Source organism: Pseudophryne corroboree, chromosome 6, assembly GCF_028390025.1.
Source record: "Pseudophryne corroboree isolate aPseCor3 chromosome 6, aPseCor3.hap2, whole genome shotgun sequence".
Classification (NCBI taxonomy): domain Eukaryota; kingdom Metazoa; phylum Chordata; class Amphibia; order Anura; family Myobatrachidae; genus Pseudophryne; species Pseudophryne corroboree.
The window spans coordinates 12,214,725-12,239,820 of record NC_086449.1 but is presented as its reverse complement, the minus strand read 5'-3'; positions in this window follow the sequence as shown (position 1 = coordinate 12,239,820).

Here is a 25,096-nt window from a genome sequence, read left to right as displayed (position 1 = left end):
GGTGTGAACGCCGCGTGAGGATTGGTGATCCAGAAAAGAGGAAGATAAGGGATACCATAAACGCTGCGCTGAGAACGAAGAGGAAAATGACTTGGAAGCTCCACTATGATGAAACCAGATCATTACCTACCTCCTAGCTTCAGCACATCAGCTTCACACAGCTGAAGCTAAAAAATTGTGTCAATGTACCTGTATGACCTGTACATTTTCTGGGGCTGCATGCACTGTGCTGAATCCACTTGGAGCAGCTCGGATACTCAAAGGGGAGTGCATGAACTTGGCTCACCACATTCCTGGTAATGTAAGGGCCTGGTACAAGTTGCCCCTTTTATTCCAGTTGATTTTTTGGGCGCTGCTGTATCTATCCAGTAGCAGCCGAGTCCATTGTGCTGTGTCCATCTGGGGCCTTGGGCTGCGTTTCCATCCAGGGGCTGCTGTTGTCAGTCCTCTATTCTGGTGTCCGTATGCGACAGTGTTAAAAAGCAAAAGACAAAAACGAAAAATAATTCAAAAAAGCAAAACCTAAAAATAAAGTACAAAAACCATTACCCCGCACCACCACCACAAAAAAATAAATTATAAAAATGTTAAAGTTGATATTGTTACTGTATTTGTGCTGTTACCTTTTGATTAAAGTACCGTACAGTATGTGTGATGTTGGCTTTCTTATTACAATACAGTATGTGTGATGTTACATGTTCCAAATGATTTTGTCCGTAAATAAAGTGTTTCTTAAAATAAACATGACGTGGTTTCCAATGTTTGTATTCCCAACTTCCTGTACTGTATAAATTAGTACTACTGTATGATGGGAATTCAATTAAGAGTGGTATACTGTATGTAAAACAACTTGGTTAGGCATCTTGCATTTCATATTTTAATAAAAACCACAGGAAACTTCTATTTTTAAAAGTTTATTGAAGAAAAAAAAGGTGTTTTTTTTTAAATAAAGTTTGAAAGTTAATTAAAACAAAAAAGTAGTTTGTTCTTCGTTACATTCTTTTCTTGTGTATATAGATATCTGTGGGGGAAAAAAAAAAAAAAGTATTAAAGTAAAGACACTCATGTTCATTTGTTTTCCAAGAAAATTTGTGGAACCACACAGCCCAGCAATAAGTCATGCTGGGCTGTGTGGTTCCACAAAAGGCATGCGGTCCAAAGTGAAATAGTGGTGTCAGTGGTCAGCACTTTGACACGCTAACATTTGTGGAACCACACAGCCCAGCAATAAGTCATGCTGGGCTGTGTGGTTCCACAAAAGGCATGCGGTCCAAAGTGAAATAGTGGTATCAGTGGTCAGCACTTTGACACGCTAACATTTGTGGAACCACACAGCAATGGCTGACACACATAAAATGGCTGACACACACAAAATGCCTGACACACACAAAATGCCTGACACACACAAAATGCCTGACACACACATGCTGGAGGGAAAACACATGTTTGCCAAACAGTCGACAGCACATGTCGGCCAGATGGCCGACCAAACTTGCTCCAAATCACCCCAAACTGGCCAGAAAGCACCCCAGCACACTCAGGAGGTACACCACAGCTAAATTAGGAGAGAATTTCATTACAAACAGCCAGATCTTGCAGATTATCTGCCAGATAATTGTATGGTGTACAGTATGCCTATCTTATACAGTAGGAAAAGATACTATACAATGGAGTACAATAACAAACATATTTATTAAAAAAAAAAAAAATTTAAAATGCTCTTAATAAGAAATTAAAAAAGTGGTCCACTAAGAGGTGGACCACCATCCGCAGGAGCTGGATGGCACGCTGCAACTGTTCTGTGGGAAAAAAAGGACAGTATTACAAAACAAATACTGAATACTTTACAGTGTAGTAATGGCAATACAGTACTTTACTCTATATTAGACAATCTTGTTATTTACAATGTACAGTACTGTATTGTCAGTACAGTAAATCAAACACTACTGTATGCTGTCGAGGTAATTTAAACATTGCTTTAGTTTACCTCTTGTATAAGTGGGCTGCTGCCTGCCCGCTTCTGGGCCAGCCCACCTATCTTGCCCCTGTCTGGGGCCCCCATAAATAATTGGCTCTATATTGGAGAAAAAAAAAACATTTAGTCACATTCAAATACTAAACAATTAGTACTGTATACTGTAGGTACAGTATTATACTGTATTGCTGGTATTCAAAATATAAAGTACTGTACAAGAGTTTAGCTTCAATAGGTCATAAACAAATTGTCAAAGTAATAAAACACCACAGTACAAATACTGTAGACATTTATGTATTAGCAGTCATGACATTTCATGACCGCTTCAGAAAAAAGAGGGTTACAGTACTGTAGGTGGTGTTGTAGGGAGTACTATCAATAATAGTGGACTGTACTCAGAGCCAGCCATAAATAATATGATTCCCTAGTCAAGTTTTTGGATGCTACCCCCTTGCACAGACGCTATTTCCGACTCTGAGCCTGTACCCCTTTCCCAGCACCATCACCCCTCAACCATAGCAGTCCTCATTTTGGTGCTCCTCCAACCTACTGTATGTTTAAAATAGCAACAGTGTGCACATTCGGTGTGCATCCCAAAACGGTGCATGTTCTTGCTGGGAAGGGGCAAGGCCACACAGTAATTCCCCAATCTGAAATGACGCCACACAGTACTGCAACTTTATTCACAACATATCATGCAATAGTGTCTCTTATTCTCGTTACATCATAGGATAGTTCCACATTACTCCTCAAAGTATTCCCACTTATTCACATTGCATCACATCATATTGCTCTTTGTTCACATTAGACCACACAGTAGTGCCCTTGCTACAGTATATGTTACACAACAAAGTACTGTATACACATAATGCTGCACATTAGTAATGCATTTTGTATGCAGATACAGACGCAGTCACACACAGAATATACTGTAGGCATGCTGCATATCATATTAATCAGCAGAAGCTGCTTGTGCCCCTAGGCATTTGGCAAGTATGCCTATGCCTAGGGCAGGCTCAGACTGGAGATCAGTACGTAATCCCGCTGGACGGGATCTCGGCAGTCAAAATACAGACGCCGGAATCCCGACCACACAATCCCGACAGGGGCGGCGAGCGGAAAGCAGCCCCTTGCATGCTTGCTTCGCTCGCCACGCGGCGGGCACGGTGCCTCGCTACGCTCTGCACACTATTATATCAGTAGTCAGGAAACGCAGCATGCATTTGTGTAGTGAAGAGGGTGAAAAAGGAGAGAAAGTACAGTTTGTACTGTAAGGTTATGTCAGAGGGTGTGAAGATGATCAGCTCAGTGTTATACATGTTACAGTAAGTTAGAATACAGTACAGTGCATTATGTATTTATATTTTATTACCAGGTGTCTCCTCCACTGGTTGGCGATGGACTGTAAAAAGATAAAATACAGTTAGTCATATCAGTTGGACTTAAAGTAATGTTGGAGAAAAAAAATACTGTAATTGCAGTACCAACTATTGCTACTGTACAGTATATTTATTTACCAAAATGGTATTCTGGCTCGTCGTCTGTGGGTAAAAGAGAAGAATATTATAAGATACAGTATACAGTAAAAAGTATAGTAATAGTACACTAGTGTCCAGGCCCAGTGTCAGGTGGGTAAAAAAAGGTATGCTTGTGACAGGCATGGTGATTCCAAGGGACCCCACCGAGACCATCAGAAAATTTGTGAGTGGCCCGTATGCCGGTGATTATGACTAGACTAAGGTAGCAACTCTTTTTTGCTTTGAATTATGCATACTGTACAGTACTGTACTGTATGTGCATATTGTACAGTACACTTAAAATATTTAGCAGTTACTGTAGTGGTAATTTTTGGGATGACAGTATCAGCATACTGTAAGCATCCAACTGCGGCCCCCAAACAGATGCCGCCCCTAGGTACAGTACGTGCCTCTCGTGCCTAATGGGAAATTCATCACTGACAGTATCTAGAGAGAGAGATGAATGGAGAGACAGTGACATGGGGGGAGAGAGAGAGAGAGAGAGAGATTTAGTAAGATGGGAGTTTTTTTTAGAACAGGTGATGTTATCCACAGAGGCAGAACTCTTGGAGGCAACGGAGTCATCTGCCGCCGGGCTCCTGCTCTGAAGGAGGGGAACCTCTCCTCCTATTCTGTGACACCATTGAATTAAGTTAATTGATAGCTGTCGCTGTCTTTTTAGTGGCAGACTTCCTCACTGGTCCACGCACCTTACAAGTCACACCCTCTTTATTATACTGAATATACACATTTTACAAGTATCACACCCAGGATTAGAAACCACAACCTATTACACTGGAAGCAGGAACCTCACTGATGAAGCGGTTTGCTCCTGTATAGCAAATATGAGAATTCTAACTACAGTATATGAAGATACTTCTCTGACAATTACAAATATTACCTACTGTACTGCATTATCGTCTGTAAGTGTAACTACTGTAGATAAATGTTAATGTGGAATGTGATTGGTTGCTACTGTATGGGCAATATCACCAGTTCAAACAAAAACAATCATCTAAAGTCCACCATCCACTATTCCGATTTGTGCAATTTTTATCCGATTTCTACGCATTTTCCAGAAAAATCTGATGAAAAGTGCTACTCTGGTGGAATAAAATCAATGTCAGTGATAATTCTTACCACTAAATGCCGCCTCATCATCCTCATCATCCTCCTCCTCGGCGGCCTGTTCCAGTGTAGGGCCTGTGAAAAAACATTAATGAGAAAAAAAAGGTTCATTCCAGGAAATACACTACTTTACTATTTTAAACACAATGTTGTACTGTACTGTACATACAGAAACATTGAATTTGACGACAAATACTGTAAGAACCACTTTGCCCATCTAATCTGCCTCTTTTTTTTAACCATTTTTTACATCAAAGCTTATTTGATCTTTATTTCTTTGTAAGGATATCCTTATGTCTCTTCCATGCATGTTTAAATACTGTAGCTCTACTGTTTTAGGCTCTACCACCTCTGATGGGAGGCTATTCCACTTGTCCACTGCACTTTCTGTGAAGTATTTTTTCTTAAAATTCCCCCTGAACCTTCCCCCCTCCAGTCTCAGTGCACATCCTCGTGTCCTATTGCTTGCAGTACAGTGTCTTCATCAGGAGAATGTTTCCCTCCTGGACTTTATTAAAACTGGAGATGTGCACCGGAAATTTTTCGGGTTTTGTGTTTTGCTTTTGGATTCGGACTTGTTTTGGATCCTGGTGCTTTTTTTTCAAAAACCTCTCAAAAACAGCTTAAATCGTAGAATTTAGGGGTATTTTTGATCCTACTGTATAGTGTTATTAACCTCAATGACCATAATTTCTACTCATTTCCAGTCTATTCTGAACACCGAGGTCGCTGGATGACTAAGCTAAGTGACCCAAGTGGTGCAAGATGGAATTGTGCTTGGGCCCTCCCACCCACCCTTATGTTGTATAAACAGGGTCTGCCACACGACTGTGGCTGAAATGACTGGTTGGTTTGGGCTCCCACCTAAAAAAGAAGCAATCAATCTCTCCTTGCTCAAACTGGCTCTACAGAGGCAAGATGTACCAGACTGGACTTACTTAATGGGTGCAGTGTGGTGAGGGACAGAGAGTCCTGGTCCTCCTCCTCCGCCACCGCCTGTGACAGTGTAGGGCCTGTGAAAGCAAAAATTCCATGAAATATACTTTTGTATTCTGTGTTGAATACAGTAAAGCAAAAATTCAGTCAGGAATTGGAGGAGGAGAGTAGATTTCGCACACAGAGACGAGAATGTCGAGGCCAGAATCAGGGGGTAGTGGAGGAGGGTTAGGATACCGTACCTCACCCTGTTGGGATTGCTGCAATCAGGATGCCACTGTCGGTCACCTGACCGCTAGAATCCTGACTGCTGGTCATGCAAACCCAACCCATTGGTTTAACACAATGTACAGTACAGTACAATACTTTAGTTTACTTACCAAGTTGGGGAGAGGGCTTCTTCTCCCCTTCCTCCTCACTGTCAATAATTACTGAGTGGAAAATAAAAAAATATTATAAACAAAATACAGTAGAGTACAGTTACTACAAAATTGCACAGTAGTACAGTGCTACAGGAGGCAGAGATATATTCATAATACAGTAGGAGCAGAATGACTGTCCAGTGGTAGGGGACATACAGTACTGTACTGTGCCTGTATTTAACTCGTGTTGGAGGAGAGGCGATTTCGCACACAGAGGCGAAAAGGGGTCTTCACAGTGAGGGAAATACTGTACAGTACATGTTTGGAATTCCCTGCCTGAAAAGTAATAAAAGTGGACTTGGTCAATACTTTTAAGAATGGGCTTGAGAAAATCCTACTGTACTTACTATACTGTGGCTCCTCCGACTCAGAGTCCACGTAAGTGACATCTGTGTTGAATATAAAAAAAACAAAAAGAAAAGTCAATGGGATTTCTGCAATCAGGATACCGCTGTCGGTCACTTGACTGCTGGAATCCTGACCACTGGTCACGCAAACCCAAGCCATTGGTACTGTTAATAAATCAATGAATGTAGAATGTAGAGTACTGTACAGTAGATTACAATTCTTACCAGGCTGGCCTGAAGGCTCCCACATTTCCTCCTCCTCCTCCTCTGGCTCCGTATCAATAACGAGGCGGTCTGTGTGTACAAGATAACAAGTATTGTAAAATAAAAAAATTACAGTAATACTGTAGGAAACTAGTGTGTCTGTAACAAAAATAATGATTACCACTTCCGGAGCTCTGCTGGTCAGACGGTGGTGGTGGTGGTGGTGGTGGTGGTGGTACTGTGAGAAAAAAAACAACAGTGCTGTAAGTGAAGCTGTCAATTTGTAACATGTACTATACAGTATCCAGGACACATGTACAGTAGTGTAACGATGACAGTCGCACCAGAATTCTCGTTACACAATACCTGGCAGCGCAGGTGGTGGTGGTGGTGGTGGTGGTGGTGGTGGTACTGCGAGAAAAAAAATAACAGTGCTGTAAGTGAAGCTGTCAAACGTAAATTAACAAACAACTATCACTGTAATTTACCATCCTCATCCCGTAGCGCAGCACGGGTATTCAGCTATCTACAATGTTATTTATACTGTGTGTTTAATATTTACAGTTAGTTTTGTAAACAGACATTCTTAACATCACGGGCAACCAGATCTCACAGGAAGTGTCCCACCCTCTCTCCCATCCGGATTGCAGCGAGTTATCTGTGATGGTCAGGACAGGGGGGTGGGACTATAGAAATCACTATGTACTGTACACTACTGTATTTGACAATACTTACCAGCTTGGCGGCGCCTGTTCCGCCTCCTGTGCCGTCGTGCTACCAGCCCTGTAAAAATATATATACAGTATAATGGCAGCATACTGTACAGTCAATGAAATTCAACATTGACAGCATCTTTATGACATCACAATCAATGGAATTGTTCATTCTAGTACCCTGCACCTAATCACTAAGGAGGGCATAGTGTACTGTACTGTCTTCAAAACTTAAGGGGGACATTTCTAAATGTGACATACAGTACACTTACAGTATCGCTACAGTACAGTAGGTCCAGGGTATTAGACAGAACACTACCTTTATAGACATTGTAACACACATTAGCATTGCCCTTATAAACATTATGACACACATCAGCATGCAGCCCTCCCACCCTTAACCATCTCAGTACTGTTCATTACAGTATAAATTGATTCCATGACAGATGATGCAGACTCACCTGAATTCATCTTATTCACGTCATGTCACAGTAGTGCAGTTTATTCACGTCACAGTACTGTCCTTGATTCACGTTGTGTCACACAGTAGAGCACCGTATTCACGTCACAGTACTGTCCTTGATTCACGTTGTGTCACACAGTAGAGCACCTTATTCACGTTACTGTACTGTACGTCACAGTAGTGCAGTAGTATATCCACATTACGTCACAAAGTAGAGATCTGCCACAGTCATGAACCTTATAACACATTATGCAAGAGTAATGCACGTCAGAACACATTAGGCCACTGTAACATCCCTTAGAATAATTTCTGCCAAAGTAACATCCCTTAGAACACTGTACTATCTGAAACACAAATTTCTGCACACTGCACGACACACTGCAATTAAACCACACAATGCACTGCACGACACTGCATAGTGTATGCACTGCGTGATATGACAAACTGCACATTACACTGCACATTTCCCTGCAAAATATGATACAATGTACACTGCACAAAAAACTGCAATTACCACATGTGTATACAGTACACTGCACGACAGTGCTGGCCCTAGCCAGATACAGATACAGCCGCAGTCATGCAAAATATAGGCATGCCGCATATCATTTTAATCAGCAGAAGCTGCTGGTGCCCCTAAGCATAGCAAATGCCCTAGGCATTTGCCTACTGTAGTTTGCCTATGCCTAAGGCCGGCTCTGCTGCACGATGTGATTCACTATGCATTACACTCACTGCACAATACCATATACTGAATGTACACTGCATGACACGCTGCAATTACGCAGCACGATACACTGTGATACATTGCATATACTGTACACTGCATGATACTGTACACTGCACAATCGTAGACCACGTGGATTGTAAAGAACTACTGTATATACACAAGTTTAAAAAAATAACAATTGTTTTTGTAAAACGCATGTCGATCTTTTTCCATGTCAACTTAACGACCATGTCAACCTACAGTAACTGGTGTCAACCAATTTCAAAAGCCGCACCATCTAGGTCGACGCAAAAAAACAAATTGACCTTTTGACCCGGGTTAATGTTTGGTCCTTGTTTAACCATTTGTTTACCACAAATACTGTACAGTGCTGTATAGACCGGATACCTGCTGCTACAGCAGCCCCTGCTATAATGTACTGTACCTGTAACTACAGTAACTTAAAGTACAGTAATCTACAGTAATGTACTGTACTTACAATCCCTTATGGCCTGCAGGCGTCGTGGGGTCCTTCTCACGAGGTCACTCCATCTCCTCTGGAGTGACCTCACCGTTCTCCTCCGGTTGTAAGTCCGGAGGATATCCCTGCTGGCCCTCCTATAAGCTCTCACCTTCTCCTCGTTGCTGGCGAGAGTTCTGTCCCGCCAGCGAACGAGGAGACGCAGCTCACCCAGAGCATAGGGACGGTCCCGTACAGCAGCCATGACCGTCCTTATGCTCAATGAGCGTCTCAGACGTCGTGCGTCTCAGACGTCGTGCGTTCCAGGCATTCAACGTACAGTACTGTAGTTACTGTACTTTGTGACAGTTTCCCTTAGTTTTAAATATGCCCTTTCTTTGACCACAGTATTTTCCACTGTCTTGCCCTACGCCCTTCCCTCCTGGGAGCCTTCACAGGTCTTATGCAATACACAAATACCGAAGATGCACAGTCCGTCAGAATACACTCATTTCATTCCCGCTGTTTAGGTGCATTTAGCGTAAAGAATCGCTCCTGCAGATGTACTTTGATTTATGTGAAACCTGTGTGCATCCTTCCATTGACTGTCTTACAATGTAAATAAAATAATACAGTGCATTATTACAGAAAAAAAAGAAAAAGAAAGAAAGCACATCAGGTCTCGAACCCTGGACCCCCAGCAAGGGAGGTGGGAGCCTTCACCCCTAGCCCACGATGCCTCATGAGAGATTTCCAATTTCATGTGTGAAAGTACTGCAAACAGCGCCCGGCCCCCGCCCCATTGCTGTTGGTTTATGCCTTAGAGGACTCGGACGCTTGCATTTGTAAAGCACGGTGTTTTCCTCCGCCTCCTGCTAGCCTGTTGCCCTTCCCCCATGGGAGCCTGCACAGATCATGCAGTAGACAGGGAGGGAATGCAGGTCATGTGCAATACACAAACGCCCACTGTAGTACTGTTTTGCTCACTTACAGTACTGTACTGTAGGTTGCATTTAGCGTAAAGAATCGCTCCTGCAGATGTACTTTGATTTATGTGAAACCTGTGTGCATCCTTCCATTGGATGTACTGTATTGGAGAGAAAAAAAAAATGTTACAGTGAATGTCACGGGAACACATTAAAAATAAGGTTGGCACTTCCTTCCCATTGGTGTTGGTTTACAGTATGCCGTAGTGTACTCGGACGCTCATGTAATTGCATTTCAAAGGCACAGTATTTTCCATCGTCTCCCCCCTACCCCCATCGCCCTTCCCCCCTGGGGGCCTGCACAGGGAGGAAATTCAGGTCCTGTGCAATACACAAACGCTGAAGATCTACAGTACTGTTTTGCTCAGTTGGTAGCGTCAGAATACACTCATTTCATTCCCGCTGTTTAGGTGCATTTAGCGTAAAGAATCGCTCCTGCAGATGTACTTTGATTTATGTGAAACCTGTGTGCATCCTTCCATTGACTGTCTTACAATGTAAATAAAATAATACAGTGCATTATTACAGAAAAAAAAAAAAAAAAGAAAGAAAGCACATCAGGTCTCGAACCCTGGACCCCCAGCGAGGGAGGTGGGAGCCTTCACCCCTAGCCCACGACGCCTCATGAGAGATTTCCAATTTCATGTGTGAAAGTACTGCAAACAGCGCCCGGCCCCATTGCTGTTGGTTTATGCCTTAGAGGACTCGGACGCTCGCATTTGTAAAGCACGGTGTTTTCCTCCGCCTCCTGCTAGCCTGTTGCCCTTCCCCCATGGGAGCCTGCACAGATCATGCAGTAGACAGGGAGGGAATGCAGGTCATGTGCAATACACAAACGCCCACTGTAGTACTGTTTTGCTCACTTACAGTACTGTACTGTAGGTTGCATTTAGCGTAAAGAATCGCTCCTGCAGATGTACTTTGATTTATGTGAAACCTGTGTGCATCCTTCCATTGACTGTCTTACAATGTAAATAAAATAATACAGTGCATTATTACAGAAAAAAAAAAAAAAAAAAGAAAGAAAGCACATCAGGTCTCGAACCCTGGACCCCCAGCGAGGGAGGTGGGAGCCTTCACCCCTAGCCCACGACGCCTCATGAGAGATTTCCAATTTCATGTGTGAAAGTACTGCAAACAGCGTCCGGCCCCCGCCCCATTGCTGTTGGTTTATGCCTTAGAGGACTCGGACGCTCGCATTTGTAAAGCACGGTGTTTTCCTCCGCCTTCTGCTAGTCCTCCATTCCCATTATGCATTAGCGAACTCAGACGCTCATATATTTTAAAAGCACGGTGTTTATACATTGTACTGTACATTCTTCCTTTTACACAATTACTGTAGTTGCGTCTCCATACACATACAGTACTCCATACTTTTTCCACCGCCTCCCGTTACGCCTACAGTATTGCCAGAGCTGTAGATCAATCCGCCGCTATACTGTACGATCGAAAGTACTGGATTAGTGGAGCATTAGCCACACAGTGGTGGAGATGTGTAATGCATGATGAGTATCTAGATCGCCTCAACGCGCCTGCAGTGCTGAGCTGACAGTGTCCAGCAGGTCCATCATTATATAATATATACCTGTCCGGCTGCAGTAGTGATATATATATATTTTTTTTATATCATTATCATCCAGTCTATATTAGCAGCAGACGCAGTACGGTAGTCCACGGCTGTAGCTACCTCTGTGTAGGCAGTCGCTCGTCCATCCATAATTGTATACCACCTACCTGTGGTGTTTTTTTTTTTTTCTATCTTCTTGATACTACTAGTAGCTTACTTTAGGAGTCTGCAGTGCTGAGCTGACAGTGTCCAGCAGGTCCGTCATTATATAATATATACCTGTCCGGCTGCAGTAGTGATATATATATATTTTATATCTCATTATCATCCAGTCTATATTAGCAGCAGACGCAGTACGGTAGTCCACGGCTGTAGCTACCTCTGTGTCGGCAGTCGCTCGTCCATCCATAATTGTATACCACCTACCTGTATTGTTTTTTTTTTTTCTATCTTCTTGATACTACTAGTAGCTTACTTTAGGAGTCTGCAGTGCTGAGCTGACAGTGTCCAGCAGGTCCGTCATTATATAATATATACCTGTCCGGCTGCAGTAGTGATATATATATATATTTTTTATATCATTATCATCCAGTCTATATTAGCAGCAGACGCAGTAAGGTAGTCCACGGCTGTAGCTACCTCTGTGTCGGCAGTCGCTCGTCCATCCATAATTGTATACCACCTACCTGTGGTGTTTTTTTTTTCTATCTTCTTGATACTAGTAGCTTACTTTAGGAGTCTGCAGTGCTGAGCTGACAGTGTCCAGCAGGTCCGTCATTATATAATATATACCTGTCCGGCTGCAGTAGTGATATATATATATATATTTTTATATCATTATCATCCAGTCTATATTAGCAGCAGACGCAGTACGGTAGTCCACGGCTGTAGCTACCTCTGTGTCGGCAGTCGCTCGTACATCCATAATTGTATACCACCTACCTGTGGTGTTTTTTTTTCTTTCTATCTTCTTGATACTAGTAGCTTACTTTAGGAGTCTGCAGTGCTGACAGTGTCCAGCAGGTCCGTCATTATATAATATATACCTGTCCGGCTGCAGTAGTGATATATATATATTTTATATCTCATTATCATCCAGTCTATATTAGCAGCAGACGCAGTACGGTAGTCCACGGCTGTAGCTACCTCTGTGTCGGCAGTCGCTCGTCAATCCATAAGTATACTAGTATCCATCCATCTCCATTGTTTACCTGAGGTGCCTTTTAGTTGTGCCTATTAAAATATGGAGAACAAAAATGTTGAGGTTCCAAAAATAGGGAAAGATCAAGATCGACTTCCACCTCGTGCTGAAGCTGCTGCCACTAGTCATGGCCGAGACGATGAAATGCCAGCAACGTCGTCTGCCAAGGCCGATGCCCAATGTCATAGTACAGAGCATGTAAAATCCAAAACACCAAATATCAGTAAAAAAAGGACTCAAAAATCTAAAATAAAATTGTCGGAGGAGAAGCGTAAACTTGCCAATATGCCATTTACCACACGGAGTGGCAAGGAAAGGCTGAGGCCCTGGCCTATGTTCATGGCTAGTGGTTCAGCTTCACATGAGGATGGAAGCACTCAGCCTCTCGCTAGAAAAATGAAAAGACTCAAGCTGGCAAAAGCACAGCAAAGAACTGTGCGTTCTTCGAAATCACAAATCCACAAGGAGAGTCCAATTGTGTCATTTGCGATGCCTGACCTTCCCAACACTGGACGTGAAGAGCATGCGCCTTCCACCATTTGCACGCCCCCTGCAAGTGCTGGAAGGAGCACCCGCAGTCCAGTTCCTGATAGTCAGATTGAAGATATCAGTGTTGAAGTACACCAGGATGAGGAGGATATGGGTGTTGCTGGCGCTGGGGAGGAAATTGACCAGGAGGATTCTGATGGTGAGGTGGTTTGTTTAAGTCAGGCACCCGGGGAGACACCTGTTGTCCGTGGGAGGAATAGGGCCATTGACATGCCTGGTGAAAATACCAAAAAAATCAGCTCTTCGGTGTGGAAGTATTTCAACAGAAATGCGGACAACATTTGTCAAGCCGTGTGTTGCCTTTGTCAAGCTGTAATAAGTAGGGGTAAGGACGTTAACCACCTCGGAACATCCTCCCTTATACGTCACCTGCAGCGCATTCATCATAAGTCAGTGACAAGTTCAAAATCTTTGGGCGACAGCGGAAGCAGTCCACTGACCAGTAAATCCCTTCCTCTTGTAACCAAGCTCACGCAAACCACCCCACCAACTCCCTCAGTGTCAATTTCCTCCTTCCCCAGGAATGCCAATAGTCCTGCAGGCCATGTCACTGGCAATTCTGACGAGTCCTCTCCTGCCTGGGATTCCTCCGATGCATCCTTGCGTGTAACGCCTACTGCTGCTGGCGCTGCTGTTGTTGCTGCTGGGAGTCGATGGTCATCCCAGAGGGGAAGTCGTTAGACGACTTTTACTACTTCCACCAAGCAATTGACTGTCCAACAGTCCTTTGCGAGGAAGATGAAATATCACAGCAGTCATCCTGCTGCAAAGCGGATAACTGAGGCCTTGGCATCCTGGGCGGTGAGAAACGTGGTTCCGGTATCCATCATTACTGCAGAGGCAACTAGAGACTTGTTGGAGGTACTGTGTCCCCGGTACCAAATACCATCTAGGTTCCATTTCTCTAGGCAGGCGATACCGAAAATGTACACAGACCTCAGAAAAAGACTCACCAGTGTCCTAAAAAATGCAGTTGTACCCAATGTCCACTTAACCACGGACATGTGGACAAGTGGAGCAGGGCAGGCTCAGGACTATATGACTGTGACAGCCCACTGGGTAGATGTATGGACTCCCGCCGCAAGAACAGCAGCGGCGGCACCAGTAGCAGCATCTCGCAAACGCCAACTCTTTCCTAGGCAGGCTACGCTTTGTATCACCGCTTTCCAGAATACGCACACAGCTAAAAACCTCTTACGGCAACTGAGGAAGATCATCGCAGAATGGCTTACCCCAATTGGACTCTCCTGTGGATTTGTGGCATCGGACAACGCCATCAATATTGTGTGTGCATTAAATATGGGCAAATTCCAGCACGTCCCATGTTTTGCACATACCTTGAATTTGGTGGTGCAGAATTATTTAAAAAACGAGAGGGGCGTGCAAGAGATGCTGTCGGTGGCCAGAAGAATTGCGGGACACTTTCGGCGTACAGGCACCACGTACAGAAGACTGGAGCACCACCAAAAACGCCTGAACCTGCCCTGCCATCATCTGAAGCAAGAAGTGGTAACGAGGTGGAATTCAACCCTCTATATGCTTCAGAGGTTGGAGGAGCAGCAAAAGGCCATTCAAGCCTATACAACTGAGCACGATATAGGAGGTGGAATGCACCTGTCTCAAGCGCAGTGGAGAATGATTTCAACGTTGTGCAAGGTTCTGCAACCTTTTGAACTTGCCACACGTGAAGTCAGTTCAGACACTGCCAGCCTGAGTCAGGTCATTCCCCTCATCATGCTTTTGCAGAAGAAGCTGGAGACATTGAAGGAGGAGCTAACACAGAGCGATTCCGCTAGGCATGTGGGACTTGTGGATGGAGCCCTTAATTCGCTTAACAAGGATTCACGGGTGGTCAATCTGTTGAAATCAGAGCACTACATTTTTGCCACCGTGCTCGATCCTAGATTTAAAACCTACCTTGGATCTCTCTTTCCGGCAGACACAAGTCTGCTGGGGTTCAAAGAACTGCTGGTGACAAAATTGTCAAGTCAAGCGGAACACGACCTGTCAACATCTCCTCCTTCACATTCTCCCGCAACTGGGGGTGCGAGGAAAAGGCTCAGAATTCCGAGCCCACCCGCTGGCGGTGATGCAGGGCAGTCTGGAGCGACTGCTGATGCTGACATCTGGTCCGGACTGAAGGACCTGACAACGATTACGGACATGTCGTCTACTGTCACTGCATATGATTCTCTCCCCATTGAAAGAATGGTGGAGGATTATATGAGTGACCGCATCCAAGTAGGCACGTCAGACAGTCCGTACTTATACTGGCAGGAAAAAGAGGCAATTTGGAGGCCCTTGCACAAACTGGCTTTATTCTACCTAAGTTGCCCTCCCACAAGTGTGTACTCCAAAAGAGTGTTTAGTGCCGCCGCTCACCTTGTCAGCAATCGGCGTACGAGGTTACATCCAGAAAATGTGGAGAAGATGATGTTCATTAAAATGAATTATAATCAATTCCTCCGTGGAGACATTGACCAGCAGCAATTGCCTCCACAAAGTACACAGGGAGCTGAGATGGTGGATTCCGGTGGGGACGAATTGATAATCTGTGAGGAGGGGGATGTACACGGTGATATATCAGAGGATGATGATGAGGTGGACATCTTGCCTCTGTAGAGCCAGTTTGTGCAAGGAGAGATTAATTGCTTCTTTTTTGGTGGGGGTCCAAACCAACCCGTCATTTCAGTCACAGTCGTGTGGCAGACCCTGTCACTGAAATGATGGGTTGGTTAAAGTGTGCATGTCCTGTTTATACAACATAAGGGTGGGTGGGAGGGCCCAAGGACAATTCCATCTTGCACCTCTTTTTTCTTTCATTTTTCTTTGCGTCATGTGCTGTTTGGGGGGTGTTTTTTGGAAGGGCCATCCTGCGTGACACTGCAGTGCCACTCCTAGATGGGCCAGGTGTTTGTGTCGGCCACTAGGGTCGCTTAGCTTACTCACACAGCTACCTCATTGCGCCTCTTTTTTTCTTTGCATCATGTGCTGTTTGGGGAGTGTTTTTTGGAAGGGCCATCCTGCGTGACACTGCAGTGCCACTCCTAGATGGGCCAGGTGTTTGTGTCGGCCACTAGGGTCGCTTAGCTTACTCACACAGCTACCTCATTGCGCCTCTTTTTTTCTTTGCGTCATGTGCTGTTTGGGGAGTGTTTTTTGGAAGGGCCATCCTGCGTGACACTGCAGTGCCACTCCTAGATGGGCCAGGTGTTTGTGTCGGCCACTAGGGTCGCTTAGCTTACTCACACAGCTACCTCATTGCGCCTCTTTTTTTCTTTGCGTCATGTGCAGTTTGGGGAGTGTTTTTTGGAAGGGCCATCCTGCGTGACACTGCAGTGCCACTCCTAGATGGGCCAGGTGTTTGTGTCGGCCACTAGGGTCGCTTAGCTTACTCACACAGCTACCTCATTGCACCTCTTTTTTTCTTTGCGTCATGTGCTGTTTGGGGACTGTTTTTTGGAAGGGCCATCCTGCGTGACACTGCAGTGCCACTCCTAGATGGGCCAGGTGTTTGTGTCGGCCACTAGGGTCGCTTAGCTTACTCACACAGCTACCTCATTGCGCCTCTTTTTTTCTTTGCGTCATGTGCTGTTTGGGGAGTGTTTTTTGGAAGGGCCATCCTGCGTGACACTGCAGTGACACTCCTAGATGGGCCAGGTGTTTGTGTCGGCCACTAGGGTCGCTTAGCTTACTCACACAGCTACCTCATTGCGCCTCTTTTTTTCTTTGCGTCATGTGCTGTTTGGGGAGTGTTTTTTGGAAGGGCCATCCTGCGTGACACTGCAGTGCCACTCCTAGATGGGCCAGGTGTTTGTGTCGGCCACTAGGGTCGCTTAGCTTACTCACACAGCTACCTCATTGCGCCTCTTTTTTTCTTTGCGTCATGTGCTGTTTGGGGACTGTTTTTTGGAAGGGCCATCCTGCGTGACACTGCAGTGACACTCCTAGATGGGCCAGGTGTTTGTGTCGGCCACTAGGGTCGCTTAGCTTACTCACACAGCTACCTCATTGCGCCTCTTTTTTTCTTTGCGTCATGTGCTGTTTGGGGAGTGTTTTTTGGAAGGGCCATCCTGCGTGACACTGCAGTGCCACTCCTAGATGGGCCAGGTGTTTGTGTCGGCCACTAGGGTCGCTTAGCTTACTCACACAGCTACCTCATTGCTCCTCTTTTTTTCTTTGCGTCATGTGCTTTTTGGGGAGTGTTTTTTGGAAGGGCCATCCTGCGTGACACTGCAGTGCCACTCCTAGATGGGCCAGGTGTTTGTGTCGGCCACTTGGGTCGCTTAGCTTAGCCATCCAGCGACCTCGGTGCAAATTTTAGGACTAAAAATAATATTGTGAGGTGTGAGGTGTTCAGAATAGACTGAAAATGAGTGGAAATTATGGTTATTGAGGTTAATAATACTTTGGGATCAAAATGACCCCCAAATTCTATGATTTCAGCTGTTTTTTAGGGTTTTTTGAAAAAAAACACCCGAATCCAAAACACACCCGAATCCGACAAAAAAAATTCGGTGAGGTTTTGCCAAAACGCGTTCGAACCCAAAACACGGCCGCGGAACCGAACCCAAAACCAAAACACAAAACCCGAAAAATTTCCGGTGCTCATCACTAGTTAATGTGTTATCTCTTTTCCAGACACATCTGCCAGTTTCCTGCGCTTACATATCTGCCAGATTCCTGCGTTTAGGATAACACTGATGGTACATAGAAGAAAAGCTGCAGCAAGTTGGCAAGACAACAAAATCAGGTAGGACATAATGGGGTTTCGCCATGTTTATTTGATGTACCTGTTCTTGTATGTTTTATGTTTTTCTTTTCTTTTTTTTTCTCGCTGCTGTATGGATTTGTGGGAAGGAGAAACTAGTATGTATACTTCTCCACGTATTGCTTATCAAACCCACTGTAGTCTATGTAATGCACCCATGATGGCTGCCATGTCTGTTCATTGGTCAGTGGGTTTGATTGACAATCCGTGGACATGCTGCTGGGTATCTTGTTGACAAGGCCATGTATTGAGAATTGTGTCTATGTCAAAAGTGTGTTGCTAGTTTAATTTTCTGTAATTTGTTGTGCGCCTCAGATGGCAGAATCATTTATAGGAATATGTTGGTTCAGAGATTCTGATTTTTTTTTAATTTTAATTTTTATTTTTTTGTTGCTTTGGTTATTTTAAGCTTATAGATCACTTCTCCACGTATTGCTTATCACACCCACTGAAACTTGGTCACGCCCACTCCACTTCTAACTCAACCCCTCCTTGATAGCACAACCACTTATGGTGCCCCCCCTGTAATTTTTTTCTGGATCCGCTCCTGATACGTACTGCCTGCAATCTGTGGTCACACTGCAAGCAGCAGCACAGTCTGACAGCTCTCAGGTACAATAATACATAGCACAAACCACAAAGTTACAAAAACGCAGGTGGCTCAACTTCAGCCTTGTGCTGACTTATGGTTTAATTGTAGGTGCTCAGAGTGTCTAATGGTCACCAATCGGAAATCCTGACCCGGACCTACAGTATATGCCAAACCTGTTACTCTCGCCAGCCCTGTCAACATACATACTGTAGCACCTGGTATAGACACCTTTGCATACATTACATATATAAAGAAGACAGCCAAGCATCAGTACACCCAGCTCCTTACTCATGCTGCTACTACTGAATACATCTCACTTATTCCAGGGAATCTAGTTACCAGCAGCAGGAGACACATGCGCTCTGCCCTCCCGGACTCTCTGACTTCTTCACTCAGGCAGCCGAGCATGTGACGTCTTCCTAGCACATCCTCTCTCCCCCGGCTGCCATTCTGCACTTGTCCCTGCCCCCGTCACATCCGAATGGTGCAGGCGCAGTTCGGATGTCTGACAAGGATTTGAGGAATCCGGGGGATTTGTTTAAGTTTCCGTGGCAACGGGAGACTCCACCTTCAATCGGGAGTCTCCCGCGGGATGCAGGAAGGTAGGCACCTATGAAGTACACCCAATTCAACCAAGCACCCCAAATTGACTTAAAGCAAGCCACCAAAGTTGGAACATTTAAATAAAAAAACAAAACAAAAATCAACTTTTGCAACAGTGGCACTACAAGGCCATCCACATTAAATAAGTTAAATGCAGCAAAGTTGCAAAAGCCAAAACAGCATAACACTTTGTACAAGCCACACTGCACACATTTCACAGACACAAACCCCACCCAAACAGCCCCCCAAAAAAACCACATTCACCCCGACACCACAAAACATGATGCAATACCCCCAAACAATAATACATTTTAATCATACAAACCACACAAAGGGGCTAATTCAGGTTGGATTGCAAATCGCGATCTGGACGGAATTATTGCGGGGGTGCCGCAGGCGCATGCGCAGCGGGCCCTACTACGCATGCATCCGCATTTTCTGCGGGGGGGCTGCAGAAAATGCGGTCACCTCTGCCTGTCAATCAGGCAGAGGCGGTTGCAGGGCGGGAGGGGGGCGGCAGCGCTCCGTTTTCAGGGAGGAAACGGAGCGTTGCGGGGCAACCCGAACAGTGGGTTGTGCGCGCCGAACGGGGGCCTGTCGGGGCAAAGTCGCGGCGGCTGCGTGATGTCACACGCAGCCGCCTCGACAGGTAAGATGGCGCCGGGACTCTTGCAACCGCAGCTAAGTTGCGCCGGCAGGAGTCAACCTTAGTTTCTGCTGACAAGCAGAAATTGTGAGGCGATCGCAATTTCTGCTTGTAGCAGGGGGGGAGGCGCCGGTCAGCGTGCTGGGCGGCCCCCAACATGCGTGCATAAGGATAGCAACTTCTGCTTATTAGCAGCATCCACCATCCTTACTGAATTAGCCCCAAATTACCTCAGAAAAGCAACCATGCAGTACACATGCAACCACATGCAATGCCACACACACATATCCCACAGTGGGTACTTACTACAGATGTGCACCGGAAATTTTTCGGGTTTTGTGTTTTGGTTCTGGATTCGGTTCCGCGGCTGTGTTTTGGATTCGGACGCGTTTTGGCAAAACCTCCCTGAAAATTTTTTGTCGGATTCAGGTGTGTTTTGGATTCGGGTGTTTTTTTTTTCAAAAACCCCTAAAAAACAGCTTAAATCATAGAATATGGGGGTCATTTTGATCCCATAGTATTATTAACCTCAATGACCATAATTTCCACTCATTTCCAGTCTATTCTGAACACCTCACACCTCACAATATTATTTTTAGTCCTAAAATTTGCACCGAGGTCGCTGGATGACTAAGCTAAGCGACCCAAGTGGCCGACACAAACACCTGGCCCATCTAGGAGTGGCACTGCAGTGTCAGACAGGATGGCAGATTTAAAAAATAGTCCCCAAACAGCACATGATGCAGAGATAAATAAAAAAAAAGAGGTGCAAGATGGAATTGTCCTTGGGCCCTCCCACCCTTAAGTTGTATAAACAGGACATGCACACTTTAACAAACCCATCATTTCAGCCACAGGGTCTGCCACACGACTGTGGCTGAAATAACTGGTTGGTTTGGGCCCCCACCAAAAAAGAAGCAATCAATCTCTCCTTGCACAAACTGGCTCTACAGAGGCAAGATGTCCACCTCCTCCTCATCCTCCGATTCCTCACCCCTTTCACTGTGTACATCCCCCTCCTCACAGATTATTAATTCGTCCCCACTGGAATCCACCATCTCAGGTCCCTGTGTACTTTCTGGAGGCAATTGCTGGTGAATGTCTCCACGGAGGAATTGATTATAATTCATTTTGATGAACATCATCTTCTCCACATTTTCTGGAAGTAACCTCGTACGCCGATTGCTGACAAGGTGAGCGGCTGCACTAAACACTCTTTCAGAGTACACACTGGAGGGGGGGTAACTTAGGTAAAATAAAGCCAATTTGTGCAAGGGCCTCCAAATTGTCTTTTTCCTGACAGTATACATACAGACTGTCTGACGTGCCTACTTGGATGCGGTCACTCATATAATCCTCCACCATTCTTTCAATGGTGACAGAATCATATGCAGTGACAGTAGACGACATGTCAGTAATCGTTGGCAGGCCCTTCAGTCCGGACCAGATGTCAGCACTCGCTCCAAACTGCCCTGCATCACCGCCAGCGGGTGGGCTCGGAATTCTTAGCCCCAGTTGCGGGAGAATGTGAAGGAGGAGCTGTTGACGGGTCACGTTCCGCTTGACTTGACAAGTGTCTCACCAGCAGGTCTTTGCACCTCTGCACACTTGTGTCTGCCGGAAAGAGAAATTCAACGTAGGCTTTAAACTTAGGATCGAGCACGGTGGCCAAAATGTAGTGCTCTGATTTCAACAGATTGACCACCCGTGAATCCTGGTTAAGCGAATTAAGGGCTCCATCCACAAGTCCCACATGCCTAGCGGAATCGCTCCATTTTAACTCCTCCTTCAATCTCTCCAGCTGCTTCTGCAAAAGCCTGATGAGGGGAATGACCTGACTCAGGCTGGCAGTATCTGAACAAGACTTCACATGTGGCAAGTTCAAAGGGTTGCAGAACCTTGCATAACGTTGAAATCATTCTCCACTGCGCTTGAGTCAGGTGCATTCCTGCTCATTTGCCTATATAGTAGGCAGATGTATAGGCTGTAATGGCCTTTTGCTGCTCCTCCATCCTCTGAAGCATATAGAGGGTTGAATTCCACCTCATTACCACCTCTTGCTTCAGATGATGGCGGGCAGGTTCGGGAGTGTTTGCTGGTGCTCCAGTCTTCGGCACGCGGTGGCTGAATGCCGAAAGTGGCCCGCAATTCTTCGGGCCACCGACAGCATCTCTTGCACTCCCCTGTCTTTTTAAGAAAAATTCTGCTCCACCAAATTCAATGTATGTGCAAAACATGGGACGTGCTGGAATTCGCCCACATGTATTGCACGCACAATATTGGTGGCGTTGTCCGATGTCACAAATCCCCAGGAGAGTCCAATTGGGGTAAGCCATTCTGCGATGATGTTCCTCAGTTTCCGTAAAAGGTTGTCAGCTGTGTTCCTCTTATGGAAAGCGGTGATACAAAGCGTAGCCTGCCTAGGAACGAGTTGGTGTTTGCGAGATGCTGCTACTGGTGCCGCTGCTGCGGTTCTTGCTGCGGGAGGCAATACATCTACACAGTGGGCTGTCAGAGTCATATAGTCCTGAGTCTGCCCTGCTCCACTTGTCCACATGTCCGTGGTTAAGTGGACATTGGGTACAACTACATTTTTTAGGACACTGGTGACTCTTTTTCTGACGTCTGTGTACATTCTCGGTATCGCCTGCCTAGAGAAGTGGAACCTAGATGGTATTTGGTACCGGGGACACACTAACTCAATAAATTGTCTTATTCCCTGTGAATTACCGGTGGATACCGGACACACGTCTAACACCAACACAGCTGCCAAGACCTGAGTTATCCACTTTGCAGTAGGATGACTGCTGTGATATTTCATCTTCCTCGCAAAGGACTGTTGGACAGTCAATTGCTTACTGGAAGTAGTACAAGTGGTCTTCCGACTTCCCCTCTGGGATGACAATCAACTCCCAGCAGCAACAACAGCAGTGCCAGCAGCAGTAGGCGTTACACTAAAGGATCCATCGGAGGAATACCAGTCAGGAGAGGACTCGTCAGACTTGCCAGTGACATGGCCTGCAGGACTATTAGCGTTCCTGTCTAAGGAGGAAATTGACACTGAGGGAGTTGGTGGGGTGGTTTGCAGGAGCTTGGGTACAAGAGGAAGGGATTTAGTTGTCAGTGGACTGCTTCCGCTGCCACCCAAAGTTTTTGAACTTGTCAATGACTTCTGATGAATGCGCTGCAGGTGACGTATAAGGGAGGATGTTCCTAGGTGGTTAACGTCCTTACCCCTACTTATTACAGCTTGACAAAGGCAACACACGGCTTGACACCTGTTGTCCGCATTTCTGTTAAAATAATTCCACACCGAAGAGGCATTAATAATAATAATAATAATTTTATTTATATAGCGCTCTTTCTCCAACAGGACTCAAGGCGCTTTACAGACATCAAAAACAATACACACGATACAGAGGATTAAAGTAATACAGCAATAGATAAGCCACACAGACATAAAAGAAAACCTTAAGCACACAGACAGCATAATGCAGGATTGGTGTAGGCATTTTGGGTAATAACTTCCAAGGGTTGTGTATACCACCCTCACAGGTACCAAGTGCGGCAGCCATCTTGGGTGCTCAGCGTAGGATTACCCAGGGTGGAATAGGCTACCCCTAGAAGAGATGACACAAAATGGGGTTGATTTCAGAGTCCTACAGTTTAGAGCAAGGTTCCAACAAAACCACAAGGTCCATGTATTTTTCATCCCATCCACAAGTGTACCATGTGGGGCAGCCATGTTGGGCGCACTTTGAAGGTTACACTGTGGGAGGTGAGCCATACAAGGGCCAAGTTCATATATGGTAAAACTGATGCTTATGTAGTAGTATGATGTACCCTGCATGTAGGGCACAATGGAAAGGTGTGCAATCAGTGGAGGTACACATTACAGGAAAAACACATGGTGGGGTGGAAGCGAGCTATTGAAGGAAAAAACAAACAAACAAACAGACACACAATAACAGGTAACTAGTGGCAGAAGTAAAATTGGGATAACATTATTTTGGTAAGATCATAGTGCGGGTGGGTAGGAGAATGTGGGGGGCATACTCAGAAGCAATGGGGATGTCCCTGCTGATCCTGGTGCTCTTCCCCCACAGTTCCCTGTTCATCTTGATGGTTAGGCCCAGGGGCAGACTTGATGTTCTCAGCCAGAGAGGTGGTAAGCCTGGTCTTGGTGTTCTCATGTTTGAGGCGAGGAGAGACCACATAAAGTTCCAGAGTATTTAGATTTGTAATGCAGTCGTTTGTTATCTTATTAGTTTGTTTGCCTTCTGTTTTCCTTCGGTTAAACACAGGTATAACACTGCTATTGATATTAGCTGCCACTTAATAACTAGCCACTTCATACACTAGAGATGAGCGCCTGAAATTTTTCGGGTTTTGTGTTTTGGTTTTGGGTTCGGTTCCGCGGCCGTGTTTTGGGTTCGAACGCGTTTTGGCAAAACCTCACCGAATTTTTTTTGTCGGATTCGGGTGTGTTTTGGATTCGGGTGTTTTTTTCAAAAAACACTAAAAAACAGCTTAAATCATAGAATTTGGGGGTCATTTTGATCCCAAAGTATTATTAACCTCAAAAACCATAATTTCCACTCATTTTCAGTCTATTCTGAATACCTCACACCTCACAATATTATTTTTAGTCCTAAAATTTGCACCGAGGTCGCTGTGTGAGTAAGATAAGCGACCCTAGTGGCCGACACAAACACCGGGCCCATCTAGGAGTGGCACTGCAGTGTCACGCAGGATGTCCCTTCCAAAAAACCCTCCCCAAACAGCACATGACGCAAAGAAAAAAAGAGGCGCAATGAGGTAGCTGTGTGAGCAAGATTAGCGACCCTAGTGGCCGACACAAACACCGGGCCCATCTAGGAGTGGCACTGCAGTGTCACGCAGGATGGCCCTTCCAAAAAACCCTCCCCAAACAGCACATGACGCAAAGAAAAAAAGAGGCGCAATGAGGTAGCTGTGTGAGTAAGATTAGCGACCCTAGTGGCCGACACAAACACCGGGCCCATCTAGGAGTGGCACTGCAGTGTCACGCAGGATGTCCCTTCCAAAAAACCCTCCCCAAACAGCACATGACGCAAAGAAAAAAAGAGGCGCAATGAGGTAGCTGTGTGAGTAAGATTAGCGACCCTAGTGGCCGACACAAACACCGGGCCCATCTAGGAGTGGCACTGCAGTGTCACGCAGGATGTCCCTTCCAAAAAACCCTCCCCAAACAGCACATGACGCAAAGAAAAAAAGAGGCGCAATGAGGTAGCTGACTGTGTGAGTAAGATTAGCGACCCTAGTGGC